This window comes from Oncorhynchus keta, chromosome 34 (genome assembly GCF_023373465.1).
Source record: "Oncorhynchus keta strain PuntledgeMale-10-30-2019 chromosome 34, Oket_V2, whole genome shotgun sequence".
Taxonomy (NCBI): domain Eukaryota; kingdom Metazoa; phylum Chordata; class Actinopteri; order Salmoniformes; family Salmonidae; genus Oncorhynchus; species Oncorhynchus keta.
Window position 1 is genome coordinate 78,081,876 of NC_068454.1, and position 23,266 is coordinate 78,105,141.

Below are 23,266 nucleotides of genomic sequence, written 5' to 3' on the forward strand. Positions count from 1 at the left end.
AATAAATCCTGTATTTTTGAGCAGAGTGCTGTTAGAGTAATATAACAATCAAATGTTATTGAAGTTCAAACAATGTATGTACAACATCCATCTGGCACTACTAAACCCTATCACTCTTCATGTCACAATACTAGCACTCTCAGCGGGGTAGGAAGAAACCAGAATCATCCGGTTTTCAGTGGAAAAGCAGAGAAGACACAAAGCCTGAAAACCGGTAGCTTCCGGTTCCTTCCGACCCACTCAGGCGTTTGTTTTACGCCTGCTAAGTTAGGTAAGTATAGTAGTAGGTGTGAAATCTGCTGTTTGACTTTGGGTGTACCCTACTACCCTCTAGTGGTTATTGGTGGAGCTAGTCGCCAATGGCAACAATCACCAGGTTTTCTATTTGAAGACAGCCATTATCTAACAGTAACAGTCATATTTTAATAAGGCTTATTATTTTGCTGTCTGTTGTAAGTAGATTTTCATGCCCTTTTATGAGGCACCGATGATACCAAAGATGTCAGTTTATTTCTTCCTAATCAATCAGTTTGATCAAGCACAGGAGCACCAGAGCTATAGATTGAGATGAGCAGCACTGGTTGAATCATTGTTGGTTCCAAGTTCATTTCAATGAAATTACATTAAACCAACGTGGAATAGACTTTGAATTGATGTCTGTTCCCAGTGGGATGACTCTAAGGGTATCCTGGGATTTTAGAGCCAAGGTTTGGTTGAAAGACCTGTCTTCATTTGCCCGGTTCTCTGCTGCAGACTGCTAGAAGGGTTGGAAACTGCTTCCATAGGTTCGATTCTCTGTGGGGCTCTACTAGTCCCTACCAAGCAAAATGGCAGTGACTGCTCATAGAGTAAGGAACTGATAAAAATGTATGATACCAAAGATTTCAGTTTATTTATTTACCTAATCAATCAGTTTTCACAGAAACTTTTGAGTTCCTGGTTAACATGTTGGTTCCACATTTTTCCAGAATACAATAAAAAGTGGGACAATTCCTTTCCTCATGATTAAGCCTGTATTTAATTAGCAAAAATGTCTTCATTTGATCAAATGAGCAGTTACTGCCTTTTTGTTCGATTATCTGTGGAGCTCTAGTGCTCTGTGAAAAATGACTGACCAAAACTAGACTACATCTGCAGGGTCATTGGAGGATTGTTAATGAGAGGTGTGTTTGTTGCTTTAGCGTTTACTTTTTGACATCGACAGGGGACAATTCCTTTCCAAAGTTTCCTTCTTTAGAATGTCTTCTGATCATGCACTCCTCGTTTTTTGTTGATTGCAAAAAGAGCGAGAGAAAAGGAGAGACCAAAAGGGAAGGAGGGAGAGGCCTTGATCTCTTGATTGCTCTGTATTTATTTATTTATTGTTATTTATTGTGGCTTTCCAGTTGAAATTGTGTGTGTGGCCTGACCCAGGGTATCCACAGTGACCTGACCCAGGGTATCCACAGTGACCTGACCCAGGGTATCCACAGTGACCTGACCCAGGGTATCCACAGTGACCTGACCCTGGGTTTGACACAGTGACCCACAACACCACTCGGCTCGGTCCCCTTCTGGCACAGTTGAAGTGCTTCGTACCTGCTTCCTTTAGAGTCTTAAGAAAAACTGCATTGTGCTTAACGTGACGGCTAAGTACACCCAGTGCCATGTTGGGTGATAGGTCCTCTGTTGGCTATTCTTCCTCCTTTTGCATTTGTTTTGCACAACACATCACACCCTGAAAAGGTACTGCAATAATACTGGCACATTCCATCCTCTGGGGGAGAAAGAAGGGATCAGAAAAGAGAGGGGGAAAAGTGACAGACCGAGCCTTTCTCTCTCTCTTTAGAGCACAAGACAACTGTCGCACCACCCGTAGCTGTTTCACACGTTCAGTTAAAGAGATAAGCATCAACTGCACTTAGGGAGAGAACTGTGTTGTTGATTCAACATGTACTGTATGTTATTGTGTTATCTGTCAACGCTGTGTGTATAAGTCACAGATAGGCCCTTAGGGGGCCTGTCTCTAGGAGACCAGCGACCATCTTGGGTGGCCCATTGCAGGTGTAAGGCTACTTTGTTTACAGATAATCAACTATTTCATCAAAGTCTGTCACTCTTTAGGTGATAGTGAGTTATGTTCTTTATTTACAACTATTTACGAGGGCTGTAACTCTAGCCTGAAGCTTATGTAGCTCTAGCAGACTGGACCTGTGTGTGCTATCCATTCCGCGCTATGTAGAAGAACTTTCCTTGTTTCTGATTTATTTGCACTAAAATATTGAGAGCTTTTAATTTTTTTTGTTTCACCTCCTTATCCATTCCATGACGTCACTCAGTATCGTTTATGATTGTAAGAGAAGATATCTGTTTTAATGTTCCTTCAATTCTTGATAATAACATTGGTCTATATTCTTTCTACTGCGTAGTGTAATAATCATGATAAGAGATTGCAATGTAAAGGGGTGAAGCTGCCTTGGACTTTTGGTTTTGTGCTGCAACTATTCTCAGGAAATCTTGAGCAATGCACTAAGTAATTATGCAAAATTGTGGGGGAGATATGCTGTGTATATATGTAGCGTATATATGTAGCCTATGTATGTTCATACATGTGTCTGAAGAGGTAGTGACACCTTTCACTCAATAGTACGGTTCCAATATAACCCCTTGTACCACATGACTATGAGGAAGTAGGATAAAAGTAAATTGAGAAATAGTAGATATCCATTTGTATGGTAAAACATGTACAATGTAGTGTACATCAATTGAAACCAGCCAGTCACACATTGTGCTGAAAGGTTTTTGTGCTGAGGGGTGTTGCTACCAGCATTTAGAGAGCTTGGGGAGTGAATGAGAGGGAAACATTATGCCAGCTGTGAAGCGTGGTGTTTCTATGGAACTTTATGTCGTTTTATTTGGCTTTGGTGAAGGGATCTGGGGTCTGTTTTGAATAGAGACACCACTATCAGGGATACATTTTTGTCTTTACGTTTTTGGTGGACCTTCTGTCAGAGATATTAATTCATTTTCCCATCATTTGTTTCAGATAATGTAAAGAAAACAGATAAATAAACAAAGATATCTATCCCTGTCTGTTTGTTATTTATTTGTTTGACACTAATGCATGGTTCCATATCCATAGATGGTAGCCTAGGTAGGCCTAATGTATTAGTCTAGGCCTAATGTATTAGTCTACAGCCTGTTTCCTACTGTATTACATTGTAGAGAATGAGTTGTAACTTCTATCTGTCATTTGGTCTCGTTTATTTAGTGCATTTATTCATCCGCTACAAGATCAGCGCCTAATTCAAATTCCCAGTGCAATAGATTTCCCACAGCAAAAAGTACTAAATTATAGTAGATTATTATTCACAACAAAAGTTCATGCACTGAGTAGGCCTAACTTCTCAGCTGCAGTCTTTCACACACTGTACCCAGATTCACTTCTGCCGATGATGCAGGGAGGAATGTCAACCAGCCTCGACACCGGTGGCTTTGGGTTGTCGCAGGCAGACGGAACGTCATAATCCAATTAGCAGCACTAGTTGAGTTCGCTAACCCAACTAGCTAGCCTGGCCAACAACCGACTGCACTGCTAACTAAACTGAACGTTTTGTCATTTTTGAGACAGCAGTGAACAAGTCTAGGAGAGAAGCAACAACCCAAAGAGGGAAACCTTTCAGGTTATCAACAACGTCATTGGTCATCTAATGGCAGGAAGGTGAATGGAGATTAGTTAGCTAGAACATTCTTAGCAGCTAAATTAGCTCAACTTGGCTAATTTATTTGGACCGGCAAGTGCGCTTTTAAAAATGTGTTTGGCCAAATGTACATATAATAAGATGCCATATGCTGATATCTTACATACAACTTTATTCAAGTATAGATTGTTAAATGAGCACTAGGGCAATAACTCTGTAGCTGGCTAACTGGACTAGCTAGTTTGCTCCAAACAAAGTTCCCTTCGTTCTCTCTTCCAGGATGCTGACGCTACGTCGGATGCTCGCGAGCACAGGTGCGCACTCGGCCGCGGCGCAGCAGTGCGTCTCGCCTCATCTGGCCCAGCGCTACAGCACCGCAGCAAAGCAACAGGTAGCCTTCTATCACCTAGTGTAGTTTAAAACTATTTCTGTTTTCGAGACTAGGCTACAGCTGCCTAGGTCTCTATCTAGCCTATTATCGTTACATAAATGATTATGTTTGTGTGTTTATCTGGGTTGTTAGGAGAATCCAAAGAAGACTACATTTGGGCCCTTGAGTGATCAAGACCGAATTTTCACAAACTTGTATGGCCGTCATGACTGGAGGTAGTAACATCCCAAACTTAACATCACTGTGCACAGACACACTAGATACCATCAAATCTATGCACATATAGTACTCTTCTCTTCTTCACCATCCATAAAGTGTCCTTGTCTCCTTCCCTCAACCTACCCGAGAATACATGATATGTGAAAACAATACATACATCAGGTACATAGGAATTATTAGGTGATAGTGGTCTATTTCAAACGGGATCTATATTTCCCATTGAGTCCCCAGTCTGAAGGGTGCTCTGCGTCGGGGTGACTGGTATAAGACTAAAGAGATCCTTCTGAAGGGGACAGACTGGATCCTGAATGAGGTCAAGGTGTCTGGTCTGAGAGGGAGAGGAGGAGCTGGCTTCCCCACCGGCATGAAGTGGGGCTTCATGAACAAACCCAGCGACGGCAGGTAAGAAAGAGAGAGATTGTGTGTTATACAGTGGGGCAAAAAGTATTTATTTTTGTCAGCCACCAATTGTGCAAGTTCTCACCCAGCTCAAAAAGATGAGAGATACCTGTAATCTTCATCTAATAGGTACAGCAATACAACTATGACATTGACAAAATGAGGACAAAAAAAACACTAACAGAAAATCATTCATTGTAGGATTTGTAATGAATTTACCATTGCAAATGGTGGAAAATTGTTTGGTCACCTACAAACAAGCAAGATTTCTGGCTCTACAAACCTGTAACTTCTTTAAGAGGCTCCTCTGTCCTCTAAATCCTGTAACCACATTTGGATACAGTCCTTTCCAAAATTGCAACCAGTCTTTTGGCTAATAGAGTACAAAAGAGACAGCCTTCCCTTCCTGGTTATTCCCATCAATGGCACCTGTTTGAACTTGTTATCAGTATAAAAGACACCAGTAAACACAACCTCAAACATGTCAACTTCACTCCACAGGTGTTTAGTGGCCAAGACTATATAAGAGCTTTTGAATAAATTTTTTTAAAATATTGTCTTTTTTTGCCCCACTGTAGGTGTGTAGGTGTTTTATGCTTTCAGTACTAGATTAATTATTTGATCCTTTGATTGGATGGACAACATGTCAGTTCATGCTGCAAGAGCTCTTATAGGTTGGAGGATATCCTCCGGAAGTTGTCATAATTACTGTGTAAGTCTATGGAAGGGGGTGAGAACCACGAGCCTCCTAGGTTTTGTATTGAAGTCAATGTGCCCAGAGGATGACGGAAACTAGCTGTCCTCCAGGTATGCCTTTGGCTCTACTTTACAGAGTGCTGTTGAGGCTACAGTAGACCTTCATTGCAAAACATTGTGATTTAATCAATTATTTGGTGAGGTGAATATATTTAGTATAGTTGTATCTAAAAAGGACAACTTTTTAAATGTTTAACTATTTACATTTTTCTGAAATTCACTGAGGACGATGGTCCTCTCCTTCCTCCCCTGAGGAGCCTACACTGGTGTGTAACATACAGTATCTGTGTCTGTGTATCTCAGACCTAAGTACCTGGTAGTGAATGCAGATGAAGGAGAGCCAGGGACGTGTAAGGACAGAGAGATCATGCGTCACGACCCTCACAAGCTGGTAGAGGGCTGCCTGGTGGCTGGGAAGGCCATGGGAGCCCACGCCGCTTACATCTACATCAGAGGAGAGTTCTACAACGAGTCCTCCAATACACAGGTCAGTTCTACAACGAGTCCTCCAATACACAGGTCAGAGTTCTACAACGAGTCCTCCAATACACAGGTCAGTTCTATTGAGTCCTCCAATACACAGGTCAGTTCTCAACGAGTCCTCCAATACACAGGTCAGTTCTACAACGAGTCCTCCAATACACAGGTCAGTTCTACAACGAGTTCTCCAATACACAGGTCAGTTCTACAACGAGTCCTCCAATACACAGGTCAGTTCCAACGAGTCCTCCAATACACAGGTCAGTTCTACAACGAGTCCTCCAATACACAGGTCAGTTCTACAACGAGTTCTCCAATAACAGGTCAGTTCCCGAGTTCTCCAATACACAGGTCAGTTCTATTCCCAGTCCTCAATACACAGGCCAGTTCCAACAGAGTTCTCCAATACACAGGTCAGTTCTACAACGAGTCCTCCAATACACAGGTCAGTTCTACGAGTTCTCCAATACACAGGTCAGTTCTAGTTCTCCAATACACAGGTAAGTTCTCAAAAATACACAGGCCAGTTCTACAACGGTTCTCCAATACACAGGTCAGTTCTACAACGAGTCCTCCAATACACAGGTCAGTTCTACAACGAGTTCCTCCAATACACAGGTCAGTTCTACAACGAGTTCTCCAATACACAGGTCAGTTCTACAACGAGTCCTCCAATACACAGGTCAGTTCTACAACGAGTCCTCCAATACACAGGTCAGTTCCACGAGTTCTCCAATACACAGGTCAGTTCTACAACGAGTTCTCCAATACACAGGTCAGTTCTACAACGAGTCCTCCAATACACAGGTCAGTTCTACAACGAGTCCTCCAATACACAGGTCAGTTCTACAACGAGTCCTCCAATACACAGGTCAGTTCTACAACGAGTCCTCCAATACACAGGTCAGTTCTACAAGGCGAGTCCTCCAATCACAGGTCAGTTCTACAACGAGTCACTCACTCATACACAGGTAGTTCTACCAGTTGCAATACACAGGTCAGTTGCAGCAAGGGTCCTCCAATACACAGGCCGTTCTAGTCCTCCAATGATGGTCAGTACAAGGAGCCTCCAATACACAGGTCAGTTCTACACGAGTCCTCCAATACACAGGTCAGTTCAAACCACCCTTCTCCAATACACAAGTCAGTTCTACACCTTTGAGTCCTCCAATACACATCAAAGTAATGACAACATGTCAGTTCTCCAATACAAAGGTCATGATTTCACAAGAGTCTCCAATACACAGGTCAGTTTACAAGGAGTCCTCCAATCACAGGTAAGTTCACGATTTTTCTCCAATTACATTGTCAGTTCTGACAACGAGTTTTCTCCAATACTGTGAAAATCAGTTCTATTAATGACTTTCCCTCAATACCACCAGGTCAGTTCTACAACGAGTCCTCCAATACACAGGTCAGTTCTACAACGAGTCCTCCTACACAGGTCAGTTCCACGTGGTTCTCCAATACACAGGTCAGTTCTGGGACAAATGTCTCCAATACATTTCAGGTCAGTTCTACAACGAGTCCTCCAATACAGAGATGTCAGTCCTCTACAGAGAACTCAATACAGACAGGCCAGTTCTATTAGTTCTCAATTACAGGTGCTGCTGAGTTCTACAACGAGTTCTCCAATACACAGGTCAGTTCTGGTGTGAGTCCTCCAATACTACACAGGTCAGTTCTACGAGTTCTCCAATACACCAGTTCTACAACAGTTCTCCAATACATGAGGTCAGTTCTACAACGAGTCCTCCAATACACAGGTCAGTTTAGTCCTCCAATACTTTACATTGGTAACATTCTATTTAAGACCTCCAATACACATAGTTTGCATCTATTCCTCCAATGATGTAACAGGCCATCAGTCTGGAAGTTCTCCAAAACAAGTCAGACTGTGGAGTCCTCCAATACAAGGTCAGTTCTACAACTTTATAATCCAATACACAGGTTTTCTACAACGAGTTCTCCAATACCCAGGTCAGTTCTACATATGAGTCCTCCAAAAATACACAGGATCAGTTTCTCATCTCTCCCACTCAGTTCCAGGATTTCTCCAATACACAGGTCAGTTGGATAACGAGATTCTCCAATACACAGGTCATGTTCTGAGTCCTCCAATACACAGGTCAGTTCTACAAGAGTCCTCCAATACCAGGCCAGTTCTACAACTACTGAGTTCTGGAATACACAGGTCAGTTCTACAACGAGTTCTCCAATACACAGGTCAGTTCTACTGGGGAGGAGCTGCCTCCTGTACAGGTCAGTTCTACAACGGGTTCTCCAATACACAGGTCAGTTCTACAACGAGCTTCTCAATACACAGGTCAGTTCTACAACGAGTCCTCCAATACACAGGTCAGTTCTACAACGGAGCTCCTCCAATACACAGGTCAGTTGGGGAGGAGTTCTCCTACACAGGTCAGAGACTACAACTTGAGTTCTCCAATACACAGGTCAGTTCTACAACTGGGGTCCTCCAATACACAGGTCAGTTCTACAACTGAGTCCTCCAATACTACAGGCCAGTTCTACAACGAAGTTCTCCAATACACAGGTCAGTTCTACAACGAGTTCTCCAATACACAGGTCAGTTCTACTAGAGTCCTCCAATACACAGGTCAGTTCTACAAGAGTTCTCCAATACACAGGTCAGTTCTACAACGAGTTCTCAATACACAGGTCAGTTCTACAACGAGTCCTCCAATACACAGGTCAGTTCTACAACGAGTCCTCCAATACACAGGTCAGTTCTACAACGAGTCCTCCAATACACAGGTCAGTTCTACAACGAGTCCTCCAATACACAGGTCAGTTCTAGGAACATTCTCCAATACACAAGTCAGTTCTACGAGTCCTCCAATACACAGGTCAGTTCTACAACAGGTGAGTTCTCCAATACACAGGTCAGTTCTACAACGAGTTCTCCAATACACAGGTCAGTTCTACAACGAGTCCTCCAATACACAGGTCAGTTCTACAACGAGTCCTCCAATACACAGGTCAGTTCCAGAGTTCTACAATACACAGGTCAGTTCTCAGAGTTCTCCAATACACAGGTCAGTTCTACAACGAGTCCTCCAATACACAGGTCAGTTCTACAACAGGTCCTCCAGATACACAGGGTCAGTTCTACAACGAGTTCTCCAATACACAGGTCAGTTCTTAGAACAGGTCTACAAGGTTACACAGGTCAGTTCTACAACGAGTCCTCCAATACACAGGTGAGTTCTACAACGAGTTCTCCAATACACAGGTCAGAGTTCTACAAGGTTAGTCCTCCAATACACAGGTCAGTTCTACACAGGTGAGTCCTCCAATACACAGGTCAGTTCTACAACGAGTCCTCCAATACACAGGTCAGAGTTCAACGAGTCCTCCAATACAGGTCAGAGTTCTAGAAACAGAGTTCTCCAATACAGGTCAGTTCTACAACGAGTCCTCCAATACACAGGTCAGTTCTACAACGAGTCCTCCAATACACAGGTCAGTTCTACAGAGTCCTCCAATAACAGGTGAGTTCTACAACAGAGTCCTCCAATACACAGGTGAGAGTTCTACAGAGTCCTCCAATACACAGGTGAGTTCTACAACGAGTCCTCCAATACACAGGTCAGAGTTCTAGTTAGGAACAGTCCTCCAATACACAGGTCAGAGTTCTACAACAAGTGACTCCAATACACAGGTCAGACTACCTGCTTAGGCTGGCTGGAGTCCTGTCCTCTCCTGTCTCCTCAACAAACGAGCACACACACACACACTTACAGTATGTCCTGTCCACCAGGTGGCGATAAACAGGTGAGGCTATGCAGTCAGGGTTGATAGGCAAGAACAGCGTGTGGCTCTGGGTCAGACTTTGATGTGTTTGTGATGCGGGGGCAGGAGTTACATCTGTGGGGAGGAGACTGGCCCTCATCGAGTCCCTGGAGGGCAAGCAGGGAAACCCAGACTCAAACCACCCTTCCCTGCTGACATAGGTGTTAGGAAATTACCTACCACCTTTGGATTTACCTAAATCTCACCAAAAAATAAACTATCAAAATAATGATAATATGGTCTACCAAAACCCTAACAGGAAAAACCACATGATTTCACATGTGGAAAATGGTAGTTTCATGTTATCACGTTGACTTTACATGTTGTCACGTTATCACATTAACTACTGGTTCATGTGATTTTGAGACTACTGGGGTCAGAGGTTTAGGTTTTAGGAACAGGTGAAACTACATTGCATTTCTGACAGTTCAGTTGTTTTCTGTAGACTATACTGTAGAAAATAAACTACTTATTAATGACTTTCCCTCAATGTACCACCTTGTCTTTGGGTCTCAGGGTGTTCGGATGCCCAGGAACAGGTGAGACTAATGTGGAGACGGTTGCTGTGGCACCTGCTATCTGGGGTCGAGGTGGAGTAACAGGTGGTTTGGAGTCAGAGGTTAGAGAGAGGAATGCTGGGACAAAGCTGTTCAACATTTCTGGTCACGTAAACACTCCGTGCACAGTAGAGGAAGAGATGTCCATTCCTCTCAGAGAACTCATAGACAGACACGCAGGTGTGTATTAGTGTGTATATTATTGGTGCTGCTGATATTTGTGCGCCTGACCCTCCCCTCGTCTCTGATTGGTTCAGGAGGTGTGAGGGGCGGCTGGGACAACCTACTGGGAGTGATCCCTGGAGGCTCCTCCACACCCATTATCCCTCGCTCTGTGTGTGATGATGTCATGATGGATTTTGATGACCTCGTCCGCGCAGAGTCCGCTCTGGGCACCGCCGCCGTCATCGTCATGGACAAATCTGTAAGAACGCACTCACACACTCTATTTACTTTATATTGATTAACATTATATTTAAGACACATCAAACTAAACAAATAGTTGCATCTATTCCTCCAGACTGATGTAATCAGAGCCATCGCCCGTCTGGTTGAGTTCTATAAACATGAGAGCTGTGGCCAGTGCACCCCCTGCAGGGAAGGTAAGGAACTACACAGTCTTTATAATTGAATGTCCACGGGTTTTGCTCCTACATAGCTTATTGCTCAAACATAAAACCCCATCCCACTTCTGATAATCTGATATCTGAGTGCCACAAAAATGACTGGGTGGATAAGTTGATCTCATCTCTCTCTCTCTCTCCCTATTTCGTTCTATCCCCCCCCCACCAGGAGTGGACTGGATGGATAAGATGATGTGGTCGGTTTGTAGAAACGTGAGACTACGCGGCCAACTCTGAGATTGATATGATCTGGGAGCTGAGTAAACAGGTGAGGGCCATACCATCTGTGCCCTGGGGGACGGAGCTGCATGGCCTGTACAGGTGAGACTACTGGGGGATGGGTTAGCATGGCCTGTACAGGTGAGACTACTGGGGACGGAGCTGCATGGCCTGAACAGGTGAGACTACTGGGGGGAGGAGCTGCATGGCCTGAACAGGTGAGACTACTGGGGTCGGGGCTGCATGGCCTGAAACAGGTGAGACTACTGGGGGACAGAGCTGCATGGCCTGTACAGGTGAGACTACTGGGGGGTCAGCTGCATGGCCTGGAACAGGTGAGACTACTGGGGGACGGAGCTGCATGGCCTATACAGGTGAGACTACTGGGGGAGGTTAGCTGCATGGCCTGAACAGGTGAGACTACTGGGGGACAGAGCTGTTAGAAACAGGTGAGACTACTGGGGTCAGAGTTAGTTAGGAACAGGTGAGACTACTGGGGTCAGGTTAGTTGAAACAGGTGAGCCTGGAGTCAGGGTCAGAGGAACAGGTGAGACTACTGGGGTCAGGTTAGTTAGAACAGGTGAGACTACTGGGGTCAGAGGTTAGTTAGGAACAGGTGAGACTACTGGGGGGGTTAGTTAGGAACAGGTGAGACTACTGGGGTCAGAGGTTAGACTACTGGGGTCAGAGGGAACAGGTGAGACTACTGGGGTCAGGTTAGTTAGGAACAGGTGAGACTACTGGGGTCAGAGGTTAGTTAGAAACAGGTGAGACTACTGGGGTCAGAGGTTAGTTAGGAACAGGTGAGACTACTGGGGTCAGAGGTTAGTTAGAAACAGGTGAGACTACTGGGGTCAGAGGTTAGTTAGAACAGGTGAGACTACTGGGGTCAGAGGTTAGTTAGGAACAGGTGAGACTACTGGAGTCAGAGGGTTAGGAACAGGTAGGTTACAGGTGAGACTACTGGGGTCAGGGAGTCAGGGTAGAAACAGGTGAGACTACTGGAGTCAGAGGTTAGTTAGGAACAGGTGAGACTACTGGGGTCAGGGTTAGAAACAGGTGAGACTACTGGGGTCAGAGGTTAGTTAGGAAACAGGTGAGACTACTGGGGTCAGAGGGTTAGAACAGGTGAGACTACTGGGGTCAGAGGTTAGTTAGAAACAGGTGAGACTACTGGGGTCAGTTAGTTAGGTTAGTTAGAAACAGGTGAGACTACTGGGGTCAGGTTAGTTAGAAACAGGTGAGACTACTGGGGTCAGGTTAGTTTGAGACTACTGGGGTCAGGTTAGTTAGAAACAGGTGAGTTAGAAACAGGTGAGACTACTGGGGTCAGAGGTTAGTTAGAAACAGGTGAGACTACTGGGGAACAGGTGAGTTAGGTTAGTTAGAAACAGGTGAGACTACTGGGGTCAGAGGTTAGTTAGAAACAGGTGAGACTACTGGGGTCAGAGGTTAGTTAGAAACAGGTGAGACTACTGGGGTCAGAGGTTAGTTAGGAACAGGTGAGACTACTGGGGTCAGGTTAGTTAGTTAGAACAGGTGAGACTACTGGGGTCAGAGGTTAGTTAGGAACAGGTGAGACTACTGGGGTCAGAGGTTAGTTAGAAACAGGTGAGACTACTGGGGTCAGGTTAGTTAGAAACAGGTGAGACTACTTAGTTAGTTAGGAACAGGTGAGACTACTGGGGTCAGAGGTTAGTTAGGAACAGGTGAGACTACTGGGGTCAGAGGTTAGTTAGGAACAGGTGAGACTACTGGGGTCAGGTTAGTTAGAAACAGGTGAGACTACTGGGGTCAGAGGTTAGTTAGGAACAGGTGAGACTACTGGGGTCAGGGTTAGTTAGAAACAGGTGAGACTACTGGGGTCAGAGGTTAGTTAGGAACAGGTGAGACTACTAGGGTCAGGTTAGTTAGAAACAGGTGAGACTACTGGAGTCAGAGGTTAGTTAGGAACAGGTGAGACTACTAGGGTCAGGTTAGTTAGAAACAGGTGAGACTACTGGAGTCAGGTTAGTTAGGAACAGGTGAGACTACTGGAGTCAGAGGTTAGTTAGGAACAGGTGAGACTACTGGGGTCAGGTTAGTTAGGAACAGGTGAGACTACTGGGGTCAGGTTAGTTAGAAACAGGTGAGACTACTAGGGTCAGGTTAGTTAGAAACAGGTGAGACTACTGGGGTCAGAGGTTAGTTAGGAACAGGTGAGACTACTGGGGTCAGAGGTTAGTTAGGAACAGGTGAGACTACTGGGGTCAGGTTAGTTAGGAACAGGTGAGACTACTGGGGTCAGGTTAGTTAGGAACAGGTGAGACTACTGGGGTCAGAGGTTAGTTAGGAACAGGTGAGACTACTGGGGTCAGGTTAGTTAGGAACAGGTGAGACTACTGGGGTCAGAGGTTAGTTAGGAACAGGTGAGACTACTGGGGTCAGAGGTTAGTTAGGAACAGGTGAGACTACTGGGGTCAGAGGTTAGTTAGGAACAGGTGAGACTACTGGGGTCAGGTTAGTTAGGAACAGGTGAGACTACTGGGGTCAGAGGTTAGTTAGGAACAGGTGAGACTACTGGGGTCAGGTTAGTTAGGAACAGGTGAGACTACTAGGGTCAGGTTAGTTAGAAACAGGTGAGACTACTGGAGTCAGAGGTTAGTTAGGAACAGGTGAGACTACTGGGGTCAGGTTAGTTAGGAACAGGTGAGACTACTGGAGTCAGAGGTTAGTTAGGAACAGGTGAGACTACTGGAGTCAGAGGTTAGTTAGAAACAGGTGAGACTACTGGGGTCAGGTTAGTTAGGAACAGGTGAGACTACTGGGGTCAGGTTAGTTAGAAACAGGTGAGACTACTGGAGTCAGGTTAGTTAGGAACAGGTGAGACTACTGGGGTCAGGTTAGTTAGAAACAGGTGAGACTACTGGGGTCAGAGGTTAGTTAGAAACAGGTGAGACTACTGGGGTCAGGTTAGTTAGGAACAGGTGAGACTACTGGGGTCAGGTTAGTTAGAAACAGGTGAGACTACTGGGGTCAGAGGTTAGTTAGAAACAGGTGAGACTACTGGGGTCAGGTTAGTTAGGAACAGGTGAGACTACTGGGGTCAGAGGTTAGTTAGAACAGGTGAGACTACTAGGGTCAGGTTAGTTAGAAACAGGTGAGACTACTGGGGTCAGAGGTTAGTTAGAAACAGGTGAGACTACTGGGGTCAGGTTAGTTAGGAACAGGTGAGACTACTGGGGTCAGGTTAGTTAGAAACAGGTGAGACTACTGGGGTCAGGTTAGTTAGGAACAGGTGAGACTACTGGGGTCAGGTTAGTTAGTGAGACTAACAGGTGAGACTACTGGGGAACAGGTGAGACTACAGGGAGACTACTGGGTCAGAGGTTAGTTAGGAACAGGTGAGACTACTGGGGTCAGAGGTTAGTTAGGAACAGGTGAGACTACTCAGGTTAGGGTCAGAGGTTAGTTAGGAACAGGTGAGACTACTGGGGTCAGGTTGAGTTAGGAACAGGTGAGACTACTGGGGTCAGGTTAGTTAGGAACAGGTGAGACTACTGGGGTCAGGTTAGTTAGAAACAGGTGAGACTACTAGGGTCAGGTGAGAGGTTAGTTAGAAACAGGTGAGACTACTGGGGTCAGTTAGGAACAGGTGAGACTACTGGGGTCAGGTTAGTTAGGAACAGGTGAGAACAGGTGAGACTACTGGGGTCAGGTTAGTGAGACTACTGGGGTCAGAGGTTAGTTAGGAACAGGTGAGACTACTAGGGTCAGGTTAGTTAGGAACAGGTGAGACTACTGGGGTCAGAGGTTAGTTAGGAACAGGTGAGACTACTGGGGTCAGGTTAGTTAGGAACAGGTGAGGGGGTCAGGTTAGTTAGAAACAGGGAGTCAGAGGGTCAGAGGTTAGGAACAGGTGAGACTACTGGGGTCAGAGGTTAGTTAGGAACAGGTGAGACTACTGGGGTCAGAGGTTAGTTAGGAACAGGTGAGACTACTGGGGTCAGGTTAGTTAGGAACAGGTGAGACTACTGGGGTCAGAGGTTAGTTAGGAACAGGTGAGACTACTCAGAGGGGTCAGAGGTTAGTTAGGAACAGGTGAGACTACTGGGGTCAGGTTAGTTAGGAACAGGTGAGACTACTGGGGTCAGAGGTTAGTTAGGAACAGGTTAGGAACAGGTGAGACTACTAGGGTCAGGTTAGTTAGGAACAGGTGAGACTACTAGGGTCAGAGGTTAGTTAGGAACAGGTGAGACTACTAGGGTCAGGTTAGTTAGGAACAGGTGAGACTACTAGGGTCAGAGGTTAGTTAGGAACAGGTGAGACTACTAGGGTCAGAGGTTAGTTAGGAACAGGTGAGACTACTAGGGTCAGGTTAGTTAGGAACAGGTGAGACTACTAGGGTCAGGTTAGTTAGGAACAGGTGAGACTACTAGGGTCAGAGGTTAGTTAGGAACAGGTGAGACTACTGGAGTCAGGTTAGTTAGGAACAGGTGAGACTACTGGGGTCAGGTTAGTTAGGAACAGGTGAGACTACTGGGGTCAGGTTAGTTAGAAACAGGTGAGACTACTGGGGTCAGAGGTTAGTTAGAAACAGGTGAGACTACTAGGGTCAGGTTAGTTAGGAACAGGTGAGACTACTTGGGTCAGAGGTTAGACAGGTACAGGTGAGACTACTGGAGTCAGAGGTTAGTTAGGAACAGGTGAGACTACTGGGGTCAGGTTAGTTAGGAACAGGTGAGACTACTGGGGTCAGGTTAGTTAGGAACAGGTGAGACTACTTGGGTCAGAGGTTAGACAGGTACAGGTGGGACTACTGGGATCAAAGGTTAGCTTGGTGAGACTATTGGAGTTGGAAAAACTGTTGAAGTAACACCCTGACCTCCTCTCCCTCCACCCTTCTCTTCCTTGTTTAGGGTCTGGTTCGCCACTTCCGTCCGGTCATGGAGAGCCGCATCTCGGAGTACCACAAGAAGAACCCTGCCAGGGAGGCTGACATTGAGATGATCTGAGACAAATATCAGACTGAGACTAAACTCCCTGCTCCTAACATGCTGATCTTATCACTCCTCACTTCAAATCATTTCCATTGCTCAATGGCTGCTTCCGTTTTATTGGGTATTTACTGTATGTTAATGAACCTAGCACCTATTCAATACCAAGCCAGTATTGTTTTCATGCATGGTTGTTATTGTGTTCATGTATTTATTCATTTACATTTACATTTAAGTCATTTAGCAGACGCTCTTATCCAGAGCGACTTACAAATTGGTGCATTCACCTTATGACATCCAGTGGAACAGCCACTTTACAATAGTGCATCTAAATCAATCGATCAGAGGTATGAAATAAATACATGCCACTGTAGTTCATCTATTGGCCTGAGTTTAAAGATGAACTCAATGGCACCGTCAGACTATGTTGAATTAATCTACCAGTTAAAATTGGACTATTATGGGTCAACAGCAACAACAAAAACATTTTTAAAAATGTGTGGAATCCTAACTACCAGGGTGAAAACATAAACCTAGATCGCAGGGGAAGGGAACAGATTGTAGCTTCGGCAGTTGTATTTCAAATGAGTTGAATTCTATATTTACACACTAGGAGGTTGGGATAATACTGTGAAAATGATGATAATGCCATTCATGTATGTACTTCAGATGATCACTGAATATACAAGGAAAGTGCACACACTAATAAAGTTCAATCAATCTGGTCTTGATTGATGATCATCTACAAACATCAAGAGAAGATGAGAGGTGAGTCATTTTACATCATGTTTAATGACAGGTTGTGAGAGGAACATTTGGGTGAATGCCTGTAGCTACCCAATGTGGACATGTGAGTTAATGCATGTACAGGTGTGTAAACAGTACCTGTAATTGGGCTGTATTTGTGGTGACATTAGTGCAGTCCAAAATCACACAAAAATTATCAATGGAAATCAAATGTATCAACCCATGGAGGTCTGGATTTGGAGTCACACTAGAGAGCATTTGGACGATCCAGAAGAAGATCGGGAGAATGTCATATGATCAGATGAAACCAAAATATAACTTTTCGGTAAAAACTCAACTCGTCATGTTTGGAGGACAAATAATGCTGAGTTGCATCCAAATAACACCATACCTACTGTGAAGCATGGGGGTGGAAACATGCTTTGGGGCTGTTTTTCTGCAAAGGGACCAGGACGACTGATCCATATAAAGGAAAGAATGAATGGGGCCATGTATCGTGAGATTTTGAGTGAAAACCTCCTTCCATCAGCAAGGGCATTGAAGATGAAATGTGGCTGGGTCTTTCAGCATGACAATGATCCCAAACACACCACCCGTGCAACGAAGGAGTGGCTTCGTAAGAAGCATTTCAAGGTCCTGGAGTGGCCTAGCCAGTCTCCAGATCTCAACCCCATAGAAAATCTTTGGAGGGAGTTGAAAGTCCGTGTTGCCCAGCAACAGCCCCAAAACATCACTGCTCTAGAGGAGATCTGCATGGAGGAATGGGTCAAAATACCAGCAACAGTGTGTGAAACCTTGTGAAGACTTACAGAAAACGTTTGACCTCTGTCATTGCCAACAGAGGGTATATAACAAAGTATTGAGATGACAAAAGTTTATTGACCAAATACTTATTTTCCATCATAATTTGCAAATGAATTCATTTCAAATCCTACAATGTGATTTTCTGGATTTTTTTTCTCATTTTGTCTGTCATAGTTGAAGTGTACCTAAGATCAAAATTACAGGCCTCTCATCTTTTTAAGTGGGAGAACTTGCACAATTGGTGGCTGACTAAATAATTTTTTTGCCCCACTGTATGTGTTATGCAACATAGCTGACTTGAAACATTGTTAACAGTTTCAGGGCCATGGGCCTTTCTCATTATGGAAAAATACAGAATAACATGAAGACAGGAACTGTGCAATGAGTTGGGGGGGGCACATTCAGAACGTAGTGTTGCGAGAACAAACAGTCTTTTGTTAGATAACAGGAGCCAGGTGCTAGATAACGGTATCGAGCATGAGCGCATAGATGTTCTTCACAGCACAGTTACATCTATCAACTGGAGTGCCCGGGGGCCAGGACCAGCTCTGCACCAACAATCAACGATAGGCTGGGTGAGTCTAAACCACGCCCAGTCTCTACTCTGACAGGCCGGCTCGGAAGCAGGAACTATTTCTGTCAAGAGTATATTATGATATCTTTGTCAAGAACAAGTCAGTTCTCGGTTTGCCCTGCGAGGTGGGACAGAGAGCCCGTATATACGAAAATTGCATCTACCACTTATTGCTCATATTTATCCTGATACCAGATTCGAATTGACCCATGGCCTTAAACACCCCCAACTTTGACTGTTTTTTTAAACGTTCCCTTGTTCCATTACATTACAAAGTCTTTGGCTATATTCCACAGAGGACACCTGTTAAATTCCCATGTATTGGTCCACTGAGACCAGTGTAAAGAATATATAAAGAAGGGGACTGAGCCCAGTAGACTACATTAGTTTCAGAATGAGGGGTGTTGTAGCTCTACTGGTGTTGCTGTACTGTCTGTCTCAGGCACATCAGTGTTAGACCTTCCAGAATCACCTTTATTCAAATAAATTTGCATGTACAGGAATTCGACTGTGTGAAATGGTGCTGCCACAATAAACAGAATATATAGACAATAAACAGAATATATAGACAATAAACAGAATATATAGACAATAAACAGAATATATAGACAATAAACAGAATATATAGACAATAAACAGAATATATAGACAATAAACAGAATATATAGACAATAAACAGAATATACAGACAATAAACAGAATATATAGACAATAAACAGAATATATAGACAATAAACAGAATATATAGACAATAAACAGAATATATAGACAATAAACAGAATATATAGACAATAAACAGAATATATAGACAATAAACAGAATATACAGTGTGAAGAAAATGTTATGTGAAGAGACAGCCCTGAAAATGTTACGTGAAGAGACAGCCCTGAAAATGTTACGTGAAGAGACAGCCCTGAAAATGTTACGTGAAGAGACAGCCCTGAAAATGTTACGTGAAGAGACAGCCCTGAAAATGTTATGTGAAGAGACAGCCCTGAAAATGTTACGTGAAGAGACAGCCCTGAAAATGTTACGTGAAGAGACAGCCCTGAAAATGTTATGTGAAGAGACAGCCCTGAAAATGTTATGTGAAGAGACAGCCCTGAAAATGTTATGTGAAGAGACAGCCCTGAAAATGTTATGTGAAGAGACAGCCCTGAAGAGACAGCCCTGAAAATGTTATGTGAAGAGACAGCCCTGAAAATGTTATGTGAAGAGACAGCCCTGAAAATGTTATGTGAAGAGACAGCCCTGAAAATGTTATGTGAAGAGACAGCCCTGAAAATGTTATGTGAAGAGACAGCCCTGAAAATGTTATGTGAAGAGACAGCCCTGAAAATGTTATGTGAAGAGACAGCCCTGAAAATGTTATGTGAAGAGACAGCCCTGAAAATGTTATGTGAAGAGACAGCCCTGAAAATGTTATGTGAAGAGACAGCCCTGAAAATGTTATGTGAAGAGACAGCCCTGAAAATGTTATGTGAAGAGACAGCCCTGAAAATGTTACGTGAAGAGACAGCCCTGAAAATGTTACGTGAAGAGACAGCCCTGAAAATGTTATGTGAAGAGACAGCCCTGAAAATGTTATGTGAAGAGACAGCCCTGAAAATGTTATGTGAAGAGACAGCCCTGAAAATGTTATGTGAAGAGACAGCCCTGAAAATGTTATGTGAAGAGACAGCCCTGAAAATGTTATGTGAAGAGACAGCCCTGAAAATGTTATGTGAAGAGACAGCCCTGAAAATGTTACGTGAAGAGACAGCCCTGAAAATGTTATGTGAAGAGACAGCCCTGAAAATGTTACGTGAAGAGACAGCCCTGAAAATGTTACGTGAAGAGACAGCCCTGAAAATGTTATGTGAAGAGACAGCCCTGAAAATGTTACGTGAAGAGACAGCCCTGAAAATGTTACGTGAAGAGACAGCCCTGAAAATGTTACGTGAAGAGACAGCCCTGAAAATGTTACGTGAAGAGACAGCCCTGAAAATGTTATGTGAAGAGACAGCCCTGAAAATGTTATGTGAAGAGACAGCCCTGAAAATGTTATGTGAAGAGACAGCCCTGAAAATGTTATGTGAAGAGACAGCCCTGAAAATGTTATGTGAAGAGACAGCCCTGAAAATGTTATGTGAAGAGACAGCCCTGAAAATGTTACGTGAAGAGACAGCCCTGAAAATGTTATGTGAAGAGACAGCCCTGAAAATGTTATGTGAAGAGACAGCCCTGAAAATGTTATGTGAAGAGACAGCCCTGAAAATGTTATGTGAAGAGACAGCCCTGAAAATGTTATGTGAAGAGACAGCCCTGAAAATGTTATGTGAAGAGACAGCCCTGAAAATGTTACGTGAAGAGACAGCCCTGAAAATGTTACGTGAAGAGACAGCCCTGAAAATGTTACGTGAAGAGACAGCCCTGAAAATGTTACGTGAAGAGACAGCCCTGAAAATGTTACGTGAAGAGACAGCCCTGAAAATGTTACGTGAAGAGACAGCCCTGAAAATGTTACGTGAAGAGACAGCCCTGAAAATGTTACGTGAAGAGACAGCCCTGAAAATGTTACGTGAAGAGACAGCCCTGAAAATGTTACGTGAAGAGACAGCCCTGAAAATGTTACGTGAAGAGACAGCCCTGAAAATGTTACGTGAAGAGACAGCCCTGAAAATGTTATGTGAAGAGACAGCCCTGAAAATGTTATGTGAAGAGACAGCCCTGAAAATGTTACGTGAAGAGACAGCCCTGAAAATGTTATGTGAAGAGACAGCCCTGAAAATGTTACGTGAAGAGACAGCCCTGAAAATGTTATGTGAAGAGACAGCCCTGAAAATGTTACGTGAAGAGACAGCCCTGAAAATGTTACGTGAAGAGACAGCCCTGAAAATGTTACGTGAAGAGACAGCCCTGAAAATGTTATGTGAAGAGACAGCCCTGAAAATGTTATGTGAAGAGACAGCCCTGAAAATGTTATGTGAAGAGACAGCCCTGAAAATGTTATGTGAAGAGACAGCCCTGAAAATGTTATGTGAAGAGACAGCCCTGAAAATGTTACGTGAAGAGACAGCCCTGAAAATGTTCATATTGTCTCGTGTCATAAATGATACTTGGTTCCTGCCTTTGCTTGGTAAAGGTATGAGGGGGGCAGGGGGGAAAGGACCCCCTCCTTAGGACCATCTGTCAGAATGCCCAGAATATGGCCTATAGGTTAAGTTAGGAGACGGTGACAGACACATGCAGGAACCAACCCTATGAACCATGCCTATGTAACTTGTCTGTGTAAGCAGTATTTAAGAGATCAAATGGGGCTGGCCCGACGGAGCTGACTTCTGACCGGTACTTTATGCATCTAAGTTTGACTGTGACCTCTCCAACTTGCTGACAATAAATACTGATTCATTTAAGTTTGACTGTGAACCTCTCCAGCTTGCTGACAATAAATACTGATTCATTTAAGTTTGACTGTGACCTCTCCAGCTTGCTGACAATAAATACTGATTCATTTAAGTTTGACTGTGACCTCTCCAGCTTGCTGACAATAAATACTGATTCATTTAAGTTTGACTGTGAACCTCTCCAGCTTGCTGACAATAAATACTGATTCATCTAAGTTTGACTGTGACCTCTCCAGCTTGCTGACAATAAATACTGATTCATTTAAGTTTGACTGTGACCTCTCCAGCTTGCTGACAATAAATACTGATTCATCTAAGTTTGACTGTGACCTCTCCAGCTTGCTGACAATAAATACTGATTCATCTAAGTTTGACTGTGAACCTCTCCAGCTTGCTGACAATAAATACTGATTCATTTAAGTTTGACTGTGACCTCTCCAGCTTGCTGACAATAAATACTGATTCATTTAAGATTGACTGTGAACCTCTCCAGCTTGCTGACAATAAATACTGATTCATTTAAGATTGACTGTGAACCTCTCCAGCTTGCTGACAATAAATACTGATTCATTTAAGATTGACTGTGAACCTCTCCAACTTGCTGACAATAAATACTGATTCATTTAAGATTGACTGTGAACCTCTCCAGCTTGCTGACAATAAATACTGATTCATTTAAGATGGACTGTGACCTCTCCAACTTGCTGACAATAAATACTGATTCATTTAAGATTGACTGTGAACCTCTCCAGCTTGCTGACAATAAATACTGATTCATTTAAGTTTGACTGTGACCTCTCCAACTTGCTGACAATAAATACTGATTCATTTAAGATTGACTGTGACCTCTCCAGCTTGCTGACAATAAATACTGATTCATTTAAGTTTGACTGTGACCTCTCCAACTTGCTGACAATAAATACTGATTCATTTAAGTTTGACTGTGACCTCTCCAACTTGCTGACAATAAATACTGATTCATTTAAGATTGACTGTGAACCTCTCCAACTTGCTGACAATAAATACTGATTCATTTAAGATTGACTGTGACCTCTCCAACTTGCTGACAATAAATACTGATTCATTTAAGTTTGACTGTGAACCTCTCCAGCTTGCTGACAATAAATACTGATTCATTTAAGTTTGACTGTGAACCTCTCCAGCTTGCTGACAATAAATACTGATTCATTTAAGATTGACTGTGAACCTCTCCAGCTTGCTGACAATAAATACTGATTCATTTAAGATTGACTGTGAACCGCTCCAGCTTGCTGACAATAAATACTGATTCATTTAAGATTGACTGTGAACCTCTCCAACTTGCTGACAATAAATACTGATTCATTTAAGATTGACTGTGAACCTCTCCAGCTTGCTGACAATAAATACTGATTCATTTAAGATGGACTGTGACCTCTCCAACTTGCTGACAATAAATACTGATTCATTTAAGATTGACTGTGAACCTCTCCAGCTTGCTGACAATAAATACTGATTCATTTAAGTTTGACTGTGACCTCTCCAACTTGCTGACAATAAATATTGATTCATTTAAGATTGACTGTGACCTCTCCAGCTTGCTGACAATAAATACTGATTCATTTAAGTTTGACTGTGACCTCTCCAACTTGCTGACAAT

At 43.6% G+C, this 23,266-nt stretch overlaps 1 pseudogene; it reads left to right on the forward strand.

The window, feature by feature from the left end:
• Positions 1–3,396: 3,396 nt before the first annotated feature.
• On the forward strand, positions 3,397–16,841 carry LOC127906135 (NADH dehydrogenase [ubiquinone] flavoprotein 1, mitochondrial-like; annotated as a pseudogene).
• Positions 16,842–23,266: the final 6,425 nt, after the last annotated feature.